The sequence below is a fragment of the Symphalangus syndactylus genome, chromosome 15 (genome assembly GCF_028878055.3).
Source record: "Symphalangus syndactylus isolate Jambi chromosome 15, NHGRI_mSymSyn1-v2.1_pri, whole genome shotgun sequence".
In the NCBI taxonomy this organism is placed as follows: Eukaryota; Metazoa; Chordata; class Mammalia; order Primates; family Hylobatidae; genus Symphalangus; species Symphalangus syndactylus.
This window is the reverse complement of record NC_072437.2, coordinates 67,209,314-67,228,262: the sequence shown is the minus strand read 5'-3', so window position 1 is coordinate 67,228,262 and position 18,949 is coordinate 67,209,314. Positions and strand designations below refer to the sequence as shown.

Genomic DNA, 18,949 nt, shown 5'->3' with positions numbered 1-18,949 from the left:
GGTAATTTATAGATTCAATGCCATCCCCATCAAGCTACCAATGACTTTCTTCACAGAATTGGAAAAAACTACTTTAAAGTTTATATGGAACCAAAAAAGAGCCCACATCGCCAAGTCAGTCCTAAGCCAAAAGAACAAAGCTGGAGGCATCATGCTACCTGACTTCAAACTATACTACAAGGCTACAGTAACCAAAACAGCATGGTACTGGTACCACCACAGAGACATAGATCAATGGAACAGAACAGAGTCCTCAGAAATGATGCTGCATATCTACAACTATCTGATCTTTGACAAACCTGACAAAAACAAGAAATGGGGAAAGGATTCCCTATTTAATAAATGGTTCTGGGAAAACTGGCTAGCCATATGTAGAAAGCTGAAACTGGATCCCTTCCTTACATCTTATACAAAAATTAATTCAAGATGGATTAAAGACTTAAATGTTAGACCTAAAACCATTAAAATCTTACAAGAAAACCTAGGCAATACCATTCAGGACATAGGCGTGGGCAAAGACTTCATGTCTAAAACACCAAAAGCAATGGCAACAAAAGCCAAAATTGACAAATGGGATCTAATTAAACTCAAGAGCTTCTGCACAGCAAAAGAAACTACCATCAGAGTGAACAGGCAACCTACAGAATGGGAGGACATTTTTGCAACATACTCATCTGACAAAGGGCTAATATCCAGAATCTACAATGAACTCAAACAAATTTACAAGAAAAAAACAAACAACCCCATCAGAAAGTGGGCGAAGGACATGAACAGACACTTATCAAAAGAAGACATTTATGCAGCCAAAAAACACATGAAGAAATGCTCATCATCACTGGCCATCAGAGAAATGCAAATCAAAACCACAGTGAGATACCATCTCACACCAGTTAGAATGGCCATCATTAAAAAGTCAGGAAACAACAGGTGCTGGAGAGGATGTGGAGAAATAGGAACACTTTGACACTGTTGGTGGGACTGTAAACTAGTTCAACCATTGTGGAAGTCAGTGTGGCGATTCCTCAGGGATCTAGAACTAGAAATACCATTTGACCCAGCCATCCCATTACTGGGTATATACCCAAAGGACTATAAATCATGCTGCTATAAAGACACATGCACACGTATATTTATTGCGGCACTATTCACAGTAGCAAAGACTTGGAACCAACCCAAATGTCCAACAACGATAGACTGGATTAAGAAAATGTGGCACATATACACCATGGAATACTATGCAGCCATAAAAAATGATGAGTTCATATCCTTTGTAGGGACATGGATGAAACTGGAAAACATCATTCTGAGTAAACTATCGCAAGGACAAAAAACCAAACACCGCATGTTCTCACTCATAGGTGGGAATTGAACAATGAGAACTCATGGACACAGGAAGGGGAACATCACACTCTGGGGACTGTTGTGGGGTGGGGGGGTGGGGAGGGATAGCATTAGGAGATATACCTAATGCTAAATGACGAGTTAATGGGTGCAGCAAAACAACATGGCACATGGATACATATGTAACAAACCTGCACATTGTGCACATGTACCCTAAAATCTAAAGTATAATAATAATAAAAAAAGGAAAAAACAAACAAAAAACAAAAATACTATTGAAGCATGACATTATAAATGGTGTTTGTATTTATATTTTAATTATTAAAAGTTATTAAAATTCAGAGCACTAAGTTTAAATAGCTACAGCTTATTTTTTTAATTTTGCCATCAAAACAAATGGTTTTATATTTATTTGTACAGAGATTTATAAGACATAAAACATTATTGTAGTTTGAGAACATGGGACAGTGTTTTTTATCTTCATATACAGCTAAAACTGTTGTTCAGCTGTAAGTACGAAATAATCTCTTACCTTAAAAAATGACTGTCAGTGTTCAAGGACACAAAATTATTATGTCCATATTGTCTACAATTTTAGATTGATTTCCTGTCATTATATTGTTGGCTTGGTTTATAATCTGTTGCATGAGTTAGTAAGTATGACAGCTGCCTGATTTGATCTAGGGGGAAAAACAGCATTCTGATAAAACTATACTAGTGAGAGAAAATAAAATATTATAATAAACTTCTTACATCACAAGGATATAAAGATCCTAAGGTACTATAAGGACCTAAATAAACATATTACTCATAAATTAGATATATTTTATTTATAACTTTATTTAAATAATTAAAACAGATGTATCATAAAGCTCTAGTAAGAGCCCTAAGGGAAAAATCATTTCCATTTGCTGCCTTATTACCAAATTTATGTGAATTCTCTAAAAGGTGAGATACTTTACGTTGCGTGTTGGTTTATACACATATTTTAAATATATTAATAAGTATTTTCCAAGGAGGTAGTTCTTTTATAGTATCATAAAGGAGAAAATAATCTTTTTATAGTTTACTTTTTATTTAACTATAGTTAAGTTTATCAATTCCATTTTGGTAGAGAAAATAATTGCTGACATTTAATAATGAGTTAATTTTCTCTAGGCCATTGCTTTACATGTGTTAAATCATTTAATATTCACAATAACTCTATGAAATAAGGGTCATTATTAGCTCATTATATAATGAGGAAACTGAGATATGGAGAACAGAGGCAAATTTCTCAAGGTTATACATTTAGTAAGTAGATGAGTTGAGATCTGATTGTAGGCTGTTTCCTGAATCAGATATTTTAACTACATTAAACTGAAGTATATATATATTTCTCCAGGAGTTAATGGAAACCTGGTTTGCAGAGGCTAACATTTAAGTTACACAAGGAGAATTCTTTTTTAAACAATAAGTACATATTTTTATGCAGCAATGCTTTTATCACATTTTAGAATATATACTGTCTTAGTCCATTTCTACTGCTTTAAAAAATACTCAAAACTAGATAACTTATAAAGAATAGAAATTTATTTCTTACAGTTCTGGGGGCTAGAAGTCCAGAATGAAGATGCTGGCATCTGGTGTCTGGTGAGGGCCTTCTTGCTGCATCTTCACAGGGTGGAAAAGGCAGAAATTACAAAAGGAGGATCACCAGGTCCTCACATGGCAGAAGAGTGGAAGAGCAAGAGATCTTCAACCTCAAGCCATTTACTAAGAGTGCTAATTCTATTAATAAGTTGGAGCCCTCAAGACTTAAATCATTTTTAAAAGGCTACACCTCAAGCTTCAATGTGAATTTTGGAAGGGACACTATCATTCAAACCATAGCATGTGCCATAGTTAAAGGTTTTTGTTTTTCTATGTTGAAGAAAAATTCTAGTAAGTGAAAAATTCTGTAAGGAAGACATATTCTTCAATTCTTGTCAATCTAGAGGTTAATTTTTTAAATAAAGGTGAATATACACTAATCTGTTAGTCAAAGTTAATTCCAAGGGGAAGAATTATATTGTATGACAACAGTGAGGGAGACCTTTACATGTGAATGTTTTTATTTTGTACCATTTGCATTTTTACAGTAACCATTTTAATTTTGTATTTAAAATAAGACAAAAAGGTAAAAATTCCAGGCAGGGACTAGGAAGAAGTGCCATAAGTGTCAGTTTTATTTTACGGATAGGAAAATGGCTAGTAAGAGAAGGTAGGTAAAATACTCAGCATCATCTAACTCCAAAGTCCACAGACTTTTCATGTAAATTGAAGAATAGAAAAGAAAGCAATTTAGATTTAGAAATTCAGCCTTGGGCTGTATTAGCTGCATAACTTGTGTTAAAACCTATGATTCAATCAGGATTCCTGCCATAAATTTTTAACAGGCAGGAACTCTGTCATATTTACCTCTATCCTAAAACAACGTTTGGCCCATAGTTAGAATTCAATAACCATTGAATTTGAATGAATTGAACAGAATGTTTATTTATATTCAAGGCAATAATGATTTTCTATGAAAATGTATTTACATATCTCTTAGTTCCATCTCACATTTTTAGGTTAAGAATCAAATTTTTCCTTGAAAGGTAAATAGGTCATTCAGTAATCCATTATTCAAAATGAAAATAAACAAATAATTGTCATTGACATACAGCCAGCCACTTTTTAAATTAGTGGGAATCAGCAGTGGCCCTCTTATTCTGTAGCATCTGGAATTCTTATAAACTTTCAAAGGAGTCAAATGTTTCACAGTATTATTTTCTTCTTATTTTTATCTCTTCTCACCTCTTTTCAGCTTTTCGTTTATCTCCAGTGCTCATCCATAAAACTCAATATGAAAATAAAGTTTTAAATAAAGGAATGAGGATTACCATGCAGCATAACATATTTCAGTTCTCTTTCCCTATACTCAAAATCTGAGCATTGGTAGCAACTTCAAGTGTCTTGGGCTTAAGGAATATGTCATATTAACTCCCTTAATGTGACTTAACAACAGAACAATAGCTTATTCTTAAGTAATTATATTTGAAGAAAAGAAACTATAATTAAATAAACAGAGAAACCCTTGATCTGTTATTAATGATTTTTGAAGAATATTTTGAAAGCCATGGCAACTCCTACCCTAAAACTAATTTTAAAATCAGGCAGTTTCATATATTGTGTAAGAAAATTTATATAATACTATTTTTAAAGCTACTTCGGCATCCTAATTTTCCTATAATTATCTTCCTCTTTCAATATCCATTATCTTTGTATGCCTAGGGTTCATGCTTAACGAATCAAGCTATAGTCATAAAAATAGAAACACATTTTAGCAACTATTGCTATTACACTAAAAATACATTTGGATCTATAAGATTTCACAAATTCAGGACTCTTTCCCAACACCAAATGTCTTGAATTTCCTACAGTTGAGCAAAATAATAGTTCTGCATTGCTTTTCTAATTAAAGAGCAGAAAGTTAATAGCTTTGGACATCTCTGCAAAATGAGTAAATGTGTCCTCCTGCCTTGACATTTCCTCCAGCATTGATTTGAAAACACTAAATGTATTTTATTTTGTGGAACCAGAGCACAAAAATCCACCCAGTAATTATTTTCCATTGATATTCCCTCAGTGAGTTTGCATTTGTAGTATAAGAATTGGCATTTATAATTTAGAGCCAGTCAAATTATAGAATTTGTAGACTGAAGCTCTTTATTTTTATTAGCATAACCTTACAAAGTGATGGGATGATTTTGTACAGTCTATTCATTTGTCTCTTATTTCAAAATTAATTAAATAAGAGCCACTTTGCCTATAGAACAGAGCAGGAGAACTTTCTTGAGCACATTTTTAAAAAATACATTTCTTAGAAAACTTATTTTGACACTTTAAGACCAAGGCACAACTAAGAAATCAAGTTTACATTAAATATTTTAAGGGAAGATCTTCTAAATGCAGGCTTCAGGTCTGGTCAGCAGGACAGCTCCCCCAGATTTGTAGTGAACTTAGGAATTTTTGCCTTCATATAGGTGTTGGAAACATGAATAATGCCCTTTATATTGATTATATGCCATCAAGAAAAAAGTCAGGGTAGTGCGGGTGTGGGCAATGAGATGAAGCAGTGGCGGAAGTCAAACTGCAGATAAATGAAATATCAGTCAGCAGTCATATGCTCTCTCTGAGATTTAGAGTATAGATCTTCCCTGTGGGATGCTGAAATCAGAGAAATTCACACTGCGTCTGTCTTTCAACATTCTACATAAATTATAATTAATATACAGATAAAACCAAGCTTAAAGAAACATAGAGTTATTTACCCTTAAAGAAAAGAGAAGTTATAAAAATTCAAGCCAAAATGCTATATGGAAGTTGGCAAAGAATAATTTCATAAACATTGCTCTGATGCTTGGCTTGTTGATGGTATGTGGTTTTGGGGATTCTTCCCCTTCCCTGCTTTTTTTCCTTATTCTGTGAGATTCATGTAGAATTTGGAACAGGAATAATTACTTCATTAATTAAAGGCACCTAATATATAGGACAAAATAGTCTGGTGTGGTAATTCTACTTCATTGACTTCTCTTCATTGACTATAGTATCTATGCATAGTCAGTGACTCACAATCTTAGTCTTCAACCATGACCTGTATATTGAGACCAGACAAAATACTCTCAACACACTCCAAAGGAAAGTATTATCCATCAGGGCTTTTTTCCTTGTCTTCCTATCTCTGTTATTGACATCACTATCTATATTTATTTTGGTCTAAGCTACAAGAGATTGTTGTTCTTCACTTTGTACTGCCATCTCCCCATTACCTTCCACAACCATTGGAACAATGGTCTATTTGTGATGAGTCTCTAACTTCTCCTCCTTTTCTTCTTTTGGGTTGCTATTATCACACTCTATCTTGTGACAATCTCCATAACAGATTACTGCAGTCATCTCCAAAACCATGGAGGAAAAAAGAGTCAACAAGGAGAGTAATAAGAATATGTCTTTCATGAAGATAATTCTTTTTATAATTATTATTATACTTCAAGTTCTGGGATACATGTTTAGAACGTGCAGGTTTGTTACATAGGTATACACATGCCATGGTGGTTTGCTGCACCCATCACCTCATCATTGACATTAGGTATTTCTCCTAATGCTATCTCTCCCCTAGCCCCCAACCCCCTGACAGGCCCCGGTGTGTGATGTTCCCCTCCCTGTGTCCATGTGTTCTCATTGTTCAACTCCCACTTATGAGTGAGAACATGCGGGGTTTGGTTTTCTGTTCCTATGTTAGTTTGCTGAGAATAATAATTCTTTCAAAGGATAACACTGTGTTCAGAGTGGAGAGAAAGACAAAAATATTTTTGTAAGTCTTGTGACTTCGACTTAAGGATATTTAAGATAGAGGATATTACAGATTCCATCATTGTTTTCACCAAGGTCTCTTGGAGGACCCAGACACTGGTATACCTATTCTTTTTTTTAACAATATAGGCATACCTTGGAGATATGTGTTCAGTTCCAGACTACTGAAATAAAATGAATATTGCAACAAAGCAAGTAACATATTATTTTTGTTTCCGAGTAAATATCAAAGTTATGTTTACACTATAAGTGTGCGATAGCATTATGTCTAAAAAATGTACAGACATTAATTTTAAAAATATTTTATTGCTAAGAAATGCTAATGATCACCTGAACCTTCAATGAATTATAACCTTTTTGGTTTTGGAGTGTCTTGCCTCATTGTTGATGGTTGCTGAGTGATTGGAGTGGTGGTTGCTGAAGGCTGAGGTTGCTGACACAATATCTTAAAATAAGGCAACAATGAAGTTTTCCACATAGACTGACTCTTCCTTTCATAAGGGGTTTCTCTAGCGTGTAATGTTGTTTGGTAGCATTTTACCCACAGTAAAATTGCTTTCAAAATTGATGTCAATTCTCTCAAACCTTGATGCTGCTATATCAATTAGGTTTTACATATTTGAAATCTTTTGTTATTTCAACAACATTCACAGAATCTTCACCAGGATTAAATTCTATCTCAAATAAGTACTTTTCTTTGCCCATTCATAGGAAGCAATTGGTCATTTGTTCAAGTTTTATCCTGAGATTGCAAGAATTCAGTCACATTTTCAGGCTCCACTTCTAACTCTAGTTCTCTTGCTATTTACACCACAACTGCAGTTACTTCTTCCACCAAAGTCTTGAAATCCCTCAAAGTCATCCATGAGGGTTGAAATGAACTTTTTACAAACTCCTGTTCATGTTGACATTTTGATCTCCTCCCATGAATCAAGAATATTCTTAATGGCATCTAAAATGGTGAATCCTTTCTAGGAGGTGTTTCATTTACTTTTCCCAGATCCATCCGTGGAATCACAATGACAGCTATAGCCTTATGAAATATATTTCTTAAATAATAAGATTTGAAAGTAGAAATCACTCCTTGAATCATAGGCTGCAGAATGGATGTTTTGTTAGCAGACATGAAAACATTAATCTCCTTATACATCTCCATCAGAGCTCTTGGGTGACTAGGTGCATTGTCAATGTAATATTTTTAAAGAAACCTTTTCTTTCTGAGCAGTAGATTTTAACAGTGAGCTTAAAATATTCAGTAAACAATTCCAACTGTGCTGTAAACTGATGTGCTGTAATTTGGTCTTTGTTGTTTCATTTATAGAGGACAGGCAGAGAAGATTTAGCATAATTCTTAAGGACTGCAAATTTTCTGACTGGTAAATGATTATTGGCTTCAACTTAAAAGTCACCAGCTTCCTTATCCCTTAATGAGAGAGTCAGCCTGTCTTTAGAAGCTTTAAAGCCAAGTATTGACTTCTCCTCTTTAGCTATGGAAGTCCTAGACAGCATCTTCTTCCAACAGAAGGCTATTTTGTCTACATTAAAAATTTTTTGTCTTGGGTAGAGAATTTTTGTTTAGTGTAGAAGTTCAGAGAGTTCAGATGATCGATGAACAATGGATAACTTGCTGCAGCTTCTATATCAGCATTTGATACTTCATCTTGCACTTTTATGTTATAGAGATAGCTTTTTTCTTTAATCCTCATGAAACAACTTCTGCTAGCTTCACATTTTCTTCTGAAGCTTCCTCACCTCTCTCAGCCTTCATATATTTAAAGCATTAGGGCCTTGTTCTGGCTTTGGCTTAATGGAATGTTGTGACTGATGTGATATTCTATCCAGACCACTAAAACTTTCTCCCTATCAGCAATAAAGCACTTTCATTTATTTAAAAATCATTCATGTGTCCACTAGATTATCACTTTTAATTTCCTTCAAGAACATTTTCTTTGCATTCACAACTTGGCTAACTATTTGGCATACGAGGCCTAGTTTTCAGTCTGTCTCAGCTTTTGACATGCCTTCATCACTAAGCTTAAATAATAGTTTTCGAAAGTCAGAATGACTCCCCAGTCCATAGGCTACAGAATGGATGTTATGTTAGCAGACATGAAAACCACATTAATTTCTTTATACATCTTCATCAGAGCTTTGGGTGACTAGGTGTATTGTCAATGTAATAGAACGTAGTGAGAACTGTCATTTTAGAATGTAGTGAGAACTCTATGTCATGTGACTCTTCCTGTCACTTGAACACTTAGAGGTCATTGTAGGGTTACTTATTGGCCTACTTTCAATATTGCTGTTTTTCAGGGACTGGGAGGAACTAGGAGAGGGAGAGAGATGGAGGAACAGCCAGTTAGAGGAACAGACTGATAATACACAACATTTATTAATTAAGTCTGCCATCTTATGTGGGTGTTGTTCATAGTGCCCCAAAACAATTACCATAGTTACATCCGATCACAGATTACCATAACAGATATAATAATAGTAAAAATTTGAAATATTGTCAAATGTGACACAGAAACATGAAGTGAGCACACGATGTCATAAAAATGGCATTGATAGCAGGATTGCAATGAGCTGATAGCTCAAAGCAGGATTGCCATAAACATTTGGTTTGTAGAAACTGCAGTAGCTGGGAAGTGCAGTAAAGTATGAAGCAAGATAAAAAGAGGTGTGGCTGGGCATGGTGACTCACGCCTGTAATCCCAGCACTTTGGGAGGCTGAGGCGGGTGGATCACAAGGGCAAGAGTTTGAGACCAGCCTGGCCAATATGGTAAAACCCCGTCTCTACTAAAAATACAAAAAAATTAGCCAGGCGTGGTGGCAGGCACCTGTAGTCTCAGCTACTCGGGAGGCTGAGGCAGGAGAATGGCATGAACCTGGGAGGCAGAGCTTGCAGTGAGCCAAGATTGTGCCACTGCAGTCCAGCCTGGGGGACAGAGCGAGACTCCGTCTCAAAAAACAACAACAACAACAACAACAAACAAAATAAAAAATAAAAAAATAAACACAGAGATGTGCATGTATGATATCAATGATTGTGTCAACCACTGAGAGTGCTCTCTGTGTATCACCCACAATGCTAAGTAAGGTGTTTTACGTAGGTTACCACAATCTCAATCCTTGCAGTATCCCTATGAGGTGTTGTTAATCTCATTTTACAGATTAAGCAATTGATTTTAAGGGAGGATAAATAAATTATCCAAGGTATCACGGTTGGTAAATTTTAGAGTCCAGATCTGAAAGCAGGCTGATTCCAAAGATAACTTTTATAGTAGGCACAGCCTCTGGAACCATCTGCTTTAGTTCTAGTACCTCATAATTTATAGGCCTTGGGCTAATTTTATGAATATCTTTGTGCATCATTTTTCTCATCAATAATGTAAGGATAATAATTTTCCCTTTATAGGGTTTATATGAAGATTAAAATAACATATGTTTAGCACTAAGAACAAGGCCTAACACATAGTGAGAGCTGTATAAAGTGTTAAGGATTTTCATTCGACTGTCTCCTCTTCATCCATACCATATTTAGAAGTGGGGTTGAGTAGAATTGGATATGTTTAGCTTTAGAATCCCTGTCTACTATGCCTGAACCCAGGAACAGGCAGAGTAAATGGCTACACGGATAGGTCTTGTCATATCCCAGGTTAGATAAAACTTGTACAAAATCACATGATATTGAAGGGCATTCTTTTTAGTTCATTGATTTAAAGACTCCACTTGATTGGCCTAAGAAATACTAAGGCAGAAATGGGAGTGCAAGACTAGGGAAATTGCTTTTGGGAATCTAATACTAATAATTATTACCATAGTCTCTCTTGTCATGTTTGGTCCTCCAAGTGGACATAGATAGAAGAGACATTCTGACCTCTCGAGAACAATACATTTTGGATGTTCCCATGTTTTAAAGAAAAATAAACATGTTATCCAAAGTCACAGCAAAGGAAAATTAACAAATTCATTAATCAGAATTCTTTTTTTTTTTTTTTTTTTTTGAGACAGAGTCTCGCTCTGTCGCCCAGGCTGGAGTGCAGTGGCGCGATCTTGGCTCACTGCAAGCTCCGCCTCCCGGGTTCACGCCATTCTCCTGCCTCAGCCTCTCCGAGTAGCTGGGACTACAGGCGCCTGCCACCACGCCCGGCTAATTTTTTTTTGTATTTTTAGTAGAGACGGGGTTTCACCGTGTTAGCCAAGATGGTCTCGATCTCCTGACCTCGTGATCCGCCCGCCTCGGCCTCCCAAAGTGCTGGGATTACAAGCGTGAGCCACCGCGCCCGGCCCAGAATTCTTTTTAGTAAAATAGTTAATATGCTTATTGAAGCACAAACTGCCTATTGCTTCTGGTTTTGGAATTTGTGTCCAAATTTAAATTTTATTAATTAAAGAAAAGGTATAACATACTACTGTATCAGATGACAAATAATCATTTTATTAAAAGTATATCTTATTTAAAACAAACAAATGATTTAATTAGTTGAAGAAAGTAGAAATGGATTCTAATTAGTGGATTTTCTGATTATTCTTTCCCATGGCCTTTAGCTGTAACAAATTAGGAAAGACTGAATAAAACAATGAAAGGAAATCAAATTATCTCTGCTCATTTAATTTTTAAGTATTTAATAAATCTGTAAATGTTAATCTACAAAAAGTATTGTACTTATATGATTGAATTATAAATAGATGATAAAAACATTTGACAGTGAAAAGAATTTCATTTTAGAAGCCAGATGATCTAAATTTTCTTTATCTGTTAACTGTAGTGTCAGCTCCTGCAGACCTCATTTTCTCATCAGGAAATGGTGACTGCCCCAAAAACCCTTCTCCTGATCCATGAATTCTTCAAGCTTTGGCTTATGTGTCACTTTCCTAGTTTAAATCCTATTGTTAAAACTTCAAATTGCAAATGTAATTTATTTGAGGTATTTAACATCAATTTAAATTTGTAATTATTTCTCTGCTATCTATTCTTCTAATGGACTGTCAACGTTATATGATGATAAGGTGAATGGCTGTCTTTTATATCATCTTTGCACACAATACTTTCAATTAATATATAGACTGAAATCAAGGCTATCAAACCCAAATGCCTTTAGTCTGAATATGAGACATCATAGAGTTTAGAAACCAGATAAACTGGAGACTGTAGGTACCATTCAAAATTATTAAAGTTTTAAAATACCATTCATGCAAAATAATAAAGCTCTGTGGAGTCATATTTTTATGAATTCCAGTATCTGCCAGTAGGTCATTCAAACACCCTAATGACAGTAAAACAAAAGAAAACAAAACAAAACAATAGGAACTAATGGAAAGTGTTCCATCAGACAAATAAGGAAAATTTTTCTGTATTGTATTTCTTATTGCCCTCCATTATTTAATACATAATCAGTTCTTTTTTCGGTAATCTCAAATCTTCCTCCATGGAACTATTCTTGATGAACTTGGCCTTGTACTACTATCTCAAAGTATTCTTGTATCTCTATCAGTAAATGTACATAAATAATCATTAGGTTAAACATACTTAATAAATTAAAAATGCATTGAGAAAATATTTATTAAAAATTATCACCTCCTTACAAATTAACACATTTGTAATTCAGCATGGGAGCCCTTTAAATAATAAACTCTTATTACGTATTTAAATATGCAATTATATTTACAACTTGTTTTACATGGGACTTTTAAAAAATCTATCTGATTTCAAAGCAAGATTCAGCTGCATTGATCAAAAATTGTACTTTTGCAGGAGACAGAACTTCGCTTTTATTTATTCTGTTTCATATTACAGACACATATGCTCACTGTACACTGTGGACACTCAATAAATGTAGTTGACCAAAATTGCAATACTTCTAACCTGACTCCAAACTGTCCTTCAAACAAAAAATTTAAATAACATGAAATGTAAATTAAAGCTATCAACAGGAAACTAAAACTGGAAAATATTTATCAAAAGAAAAAAAACTAGGCAAAAAGAATTTAGTCATTCAATGCCCTTGGCTATGTAAATTCTTCTTTTCTTATTACAAAACTGGAGACAGAATACAAAACTATAAGTATAAAATCTGAACCTATGACATACTCTTCTCCAAGCTATAGATATTCTTTATAATACTAGATTTTCTCAAACTTCATTCAATACCACATTCATTTCTACCATAGATAATTAAAATGATTATGAAAATAACAGAAATGCATTGACTTAAGTATAAACATATTTTTCATTTCACAATCTTGATCCACTATGGAAAACTAAATGTGTCTATAGCACTTGTTCCCCACGTCTACTAGAAGAAGTTTGTACTCCATACTAGTCTTGTCACAGAAAAAAAAAAAAAAAAAGAAATAAAAAAGAATACAGTACAGCTAAACTTTATGTTGAATTTAGGGCTTTCTAAAATAATTTATGATACCATAAACATAACTATCATCAAAACAAATCCTGTCACTTGCAGAAAAGATGAAGAAATTCTGTAAATCATCATCTAAAAGAAAAAGCTTTGTCAGAGATTATATCATGAAAAATTAGAATTAAATATAAAATAATAAGATAAAAACACCTAGTTTCAAAATGTGTCTTAAAACAATTGAGGCTAAAATATTTTTGAGCAATTTCTTAAATTATTTCTAATACTGAGATGACTTTTAGACATAACAGAAAATTCAAAATTACCTAAATATATGAGAAGTATTGTAAGTTTTATCTAAATGTAGAGCTAAATATACTATTAAAACAATAATGACGCAATCACAGAACTCTTCATCTCTCTTACACATTCAATGACAATGGCAATTGTTTACTGCATAAAGTTAATTCTTCATGAAATAGATTTTCTGCTAATAATTTTTTCTTCAGGGATGTTGGTATTAATCTGTTGGATAAATATTAAGAAAAATTCTTTCAAAAAAGAACTGTTTAAATTTGTTTGTTTTGAGACACAGTCTCACTCTGTCGCCTGGCTGGAGTGCACTCACCATTGCAACCTCCATCCGCCACCCCCACCCCCCCCGCCCCCGATTTCAAGATATTGTCATGCTTCAGCCTCTCAAGGAGCTGGGATTATAGGTGCACACCAGTACGGCAGGCTAATTTTTGCATTTTTAGTAGAGAGGGGGTTTCACCATGTTGGCCAGGCTTGTCCCGAACTCCTTACCTCAAGTGATTCGCCCACATTGGCCTCCCAAAGTGCTGTGATTACAGGTGTAAGCCACTGTGCCTGGCCCCTAAAATTGTAAGAATTTTGAACTTAAAACTCCTGTAAAAAATAAATCCACTAAAAAAAAAGAATTCCATACACCAGTGAACTATGCCATACTGTATTTGTTTTTGAAACTTTATTTCTATGTTAAGTACATATCTTTAATCAATTATTCAGTGAGTTTTGAAAGGAACTATGCATCTAAAGAGTCCCTAGATTATCATCTCATAGTTAATGACAATGAAAAAGACGAGGAAGATGGGGGATAAGGAGGAGGAGGTGGAGGAGACAATGATGACAACGAAAAAGATAAAAGAAATGGTACAGAAGAAAAGCAGGAAGAAAGACAAGGAAAAGGAAAGAGGAAACTAACTGAAAGAAGAGAAAGTCTATTACTAAAGAAAACTACTCAGAAAAATAGGTTTTTTCTTCTCTTTTATCTACTTACTGCCCTGTCTTAGTCACATATCTACTATACACTATTCTTTGTTGGGCAATGAGAATAATATTGCTAATTAACTCATAGAAATGTTTCTGTTCTCTCTCTCGTATCTACATAGGTTCTTTGCTAGCACTGTATTTCTTAGAGAAGCAATGATCTAAAATCAATGTCTGTGTTATTCTCGAATAAAATCTAACAATAAATTCAATTCACAACATTGTTAGTATAGCCTTGACTAGTGAGAGCGTTACTATAAAAGCAGGAAGAGTTTCTCTGTGGAATTGTACCTCCCCATGTTGTCTATCTTTCTGTCTTTTACTGCTCTCAGTTAACTCACTGTCTCAGATTAGCCCAGCAATGTTATAGTCTGTCTCTTTCCATTAAAAATCAGTCTTATTTCAATCGACTGTTATTGAAAAATCCCAAGACAATTATATTATGGGACAAATAATTATCAGTATTAATGTATTGCTCCTCTAGATGGATTTGCAGTTTCAAAAAAATTATTTTAACCCCAATAAATTTATATGAAATTGAAATGTAAGCGTTGTATAGCATATATACTCATAGAGTGGAGCCCTTCTGGAAACTTACAAATCATATAACATATTTGAATTAATCCACCAATAACTAAATTCAGGCATATTGGGCCAAATATTCTTTCACTTAAATAGGCGGGTTAAATTCCTTTCTCTTTCTACTTTCCAACTTATTCTAACCATTAAATATAGAACATTCATTCACCTGTCTTCAAATCTGTGCTCATGTCTTTTATTTGCTTATTTTTCAGTTCTAAATGAATTCTGCCTTCTCTTAGAAGAGACCACGTCTGTGTTCTCACTGTTGTACCTAATAAAATAGCTGACAAATAATAGCTCAATAAATGTCTGTTGAATGAATAAACAATGTGTGGTTATATTCTAATGATAAAGGAATGCTAGAGCTAACATACTTTTGTAGGAAAATGTCCTTAGTTTGGTCAATAAAATTATGTTTTGATATGAGCAAAATAAATATGAAATTCAAAGGTTTGCATAGTAAACAAGACAAAATTGAAGTTAATTGATGGTCATATCCTGTGAGGTTAACAGAAGACATCTACACCTAAAAATGAATAAATAACCAGTATAAACATAACTGTCAATCTCAACCTTTTAATGACTAAATTATTATTTACTCTTTTGATGTAAACAAAAATTCTCCTTTGGAAACTCAAGCACAAAAGTGACATCTGAATAGTTTATAATTTTAATATAGACATGACACATACTGGTCTTTAGCATCCCCTGATAAGATAACTTTATTCTTTTCAGTAACTTGGATTTCTGCTGCAGGTATTATTTTTCCCCTCGTGTTATTGCCAACTCACCTATTTTCATACACAAAGTAACTAGCCCATGTATGCTACTACATTTCCAATCTCACAGAACCCTAGGCAGTATTATTGCAATTCCTTTCTCTACCTCAGACATTGTGAAAGGCATTAGTTGTAAAGTATTGTTGAGTTGACAGGTCTAGAGTTGCTGCTGACACTGTAGAAAAAGACTTCCCAAAAGGTTAAAACCTACATTTTATCAAAGAAAACAGCAATGAAAGATTTGAACTATTGTGTCTTGAATTATGGCTGGCTGAGATACTCTACTGAATCACTTAATCCTTTTAATACCCACCTATTTTAACTTTTATATAAGCATCTGCTCATACAAAGCCTGCATCAAGCTCTGCATCAAACTCCAAATCCAGGAACTATTAGAACTGCTTGTAAGATTGATGGACTGTGCTGTGAGCTGTGAAAAGATTGAGAAAATGAGGGAATCAGCATTATTAGAACCCAGGAGGTGTAAGCACTTAGTTACCCGGACTCAATCTTTCTGCTTCTAACTTACTGGATTTCTTCTAATACCAGACTGTTTCTAACACCTAGGAACAAAATGGTGTCAGGAAAGCACATATGTTGATGTAATTATTTTTGTTAAGCTGCTAGGTCTATTGATTTAGACTATCATAGAAAAAATTCTATAAGTGCTGTTGTACCACATGACTTTGAAATCAATTAGAGTTGAGTTCATGTCTCATGTGACAATCTAATGGAAAAGATTGATCTGTTTGGTGCAAAGTAAGTACTTACTATTAAGATTTGATTTTGTTATGTGCTGAATAGGAAATGTGAAAAAAATAAAGAGGCAAGTCATTCTCATGTTGCTTTCCATCTCAAACCTTGAGCATCAATGAAATATTATAATACTTTCCTTTCACCACTGTTCCCATCATGGAGAAAGGTAGGTAAGAAACAGAAGTAAAGAAGATTGAATCAGTGAAAGAGAAAACCTTTTTCCTACTGAATAAAAGTTTAAAAAAAAATCTATGAACAATGTAAAAGTAGCCATCTAAGAAAATATGAAATTTTAAAAATGTATATACATATAAAAACATCACATGCTGGGCATGGTGGCTCACCCTTATAATCCCAGCACTTTGGGAGTTAAAGGTGAGTAGACTGCTTGAGCCCAGGAGTTCCAGACCAGCTTGAGCAACATAATAAGATCCCATATCTACTAAAAATAAAAATAAAAAAAAGAGAATTTAGCCAAGCATGGTGGTGCACCCCTGTGGTCCCAGCTAGTATGGAGGCTGACAAGGGAGCCGTGATTGTGCCACTGTACTGCAGCCTAGGGGACAAAGAGAAACTCTGTCTCAAAAACAAAAAGCAATAAAACAAATTTTAAAAAACCCATCACATTGTACATCTTGAATATATACAAATTCTATTTGTCAATTATATTCAATAAATCTGAAAAATCCAAATAAAACAAAAAAAGTTATGCAGCTCAATAGTGGAACATTTTTTTCCAAAACTCACACACAATCAATAAATATCTCCTCACCAATGTATTTTCTTATAACCCAAAGCATTATTATCATAGGGAATTAATTAGATTGAGAAGAAATACTAAAATGCATAATACTTCAGGATTCTCTGTATACAGTTGTCCACAAATTTAAATCCAGAGTTACAAAAATGAACATGGGTATGTGAAATCAGCAGCCTACTTATAGGTGAACAAATTCTGTCAATAATTGGTTTTAGAATTAAAGAACCCTGTCTGTTGTAAAAATGTACTTCTGATAATATATAACATATACCTCTGCTTTCAAGTGTTAGTACTTGATCAGAGGATGTCATCTAAAATTTATAAATTGCATATCCTTTATGGAATTGTGACCTAAATATTTTGTTTTCTATTTTTGCTGTCTTTTAATGATTGACACTATTAGCCTTTCCTTGTCATGTTTCTATTAATACTTCCCATAATACCCCACTGCTTGAATCTTGGAGAGTTTTACAAACAAGTGATAGTTTTATCTTTTCTAGTTATTCCTGTGTTTCACTCTAAAAAGTTTTACATAAAAAGAATTTTCACACTATTTTACTTTATTTAGAGAATGGCATTTTTCTTAGCTAAAACTTCCAAACTTTTATTTGTAGATAGCCACATTGACATATTGTTTGCATGAACAAGATAAAAATGTGCAGAACAAACATGTGAAGAGTTTGCTCTTCACCATACTTTCTTCTAATTTTTTGAGTTGTCAAAATCCTTGATTAAAAGAACCTGAACACAAATATCAAGTAGAAATGCTTGTGGGCAACTTCATCACGCATTTCTTCATGAATAAGCCAAGGAGACATTCGCTACTAATATATAAGAAATGGCATCAAACTGTACACATACAATAAAAATCTTGCTACTTAGAAAGAATCATATACTGGGTAATGAAAATACAATTTGGATATCCATGAGGAATCTATGAGTCATGAAAAGTAAAATAGCCACACATGATTTATTCTGAAATAAAAGTAGACACAGCTCTATAAGAAAAAAAATATGGAAACACTAGGTGAAAGTGAGTAGTGGTAACCAGTTAACCTAAGATGAATACAGGTTTACCTGCAAATGAAATGTGACAATGTCTGAGCTTTTCCTCTAGCATTCCAGAAAAGATAACAATGAAATAATCTTCTTTCAACTGAAGTGCTACCTACTCACAGAACACTGGATAACAGAAGCTCTATTGAGACTTATTATTCTCGATAAAGTTAATGTCAAATTGGACGACCATTTAAGAATGAAAGTGACAGATAAGGAAGCATTGTTTAAGTGCAAAGGCTTTTTCTGAAATTTAAAATCTTTTTAAAGAAAAGACTTTAAATACAAAGGTGGTCCATTGCCTAATGCCAGCACAAAAAAAATTAGATACAATTGAAAAAGAAGTTTGTGAGTGATCTCTCTGAATGATGAAATAGTAGGTGCTGTTTTCATAATTCAAGGTATGTTGACTGGTGGTGGTCTGCATTCCTTTACCACAGAAGGAACAAAGACACACTGCTCTCTCTTCTTTTCTAGTTGAGTTTGCATTTACCAATTATCCCCTCAAAATGTGCAATTTACTAGTATTAATTGAACTACTCTATTACAACTGAGTATATTTTTAATAGATAAAACATTTTTTAGCATGAACAATACTATATTAATTGAAAGATTTATCTTTCCTACAATGAAAATAATTTAACAATTA

At 33.9% G+C, this 18,949-nt stretch overlaps 1 long non-coding RNA gene across 1 annotated transcript; it reads right to left on the bottom strand.

Annotated features, from left to right (window-relative positions):
- Positions 1 to 1,964: 1,964 nt before the first annotated feature.
- Positions 1,965 to 13,957, bottom strand: LOC134732561 (uncharacterized). The gene is made up of 3 exons (XR_010115870.1): positions 13,885 to 13,957; positions 2,924 to 2,994; positions 1,965 to 2,021 (listed from the first exon to the last, which is right to left on the bottom strand). It is a non-coding gene; the product is annotated as an uncharacterized lncRNA (long non-coding RNA).
- Positions 13,958 to 18,949: the final 4,992 nt, after the last annotated feature.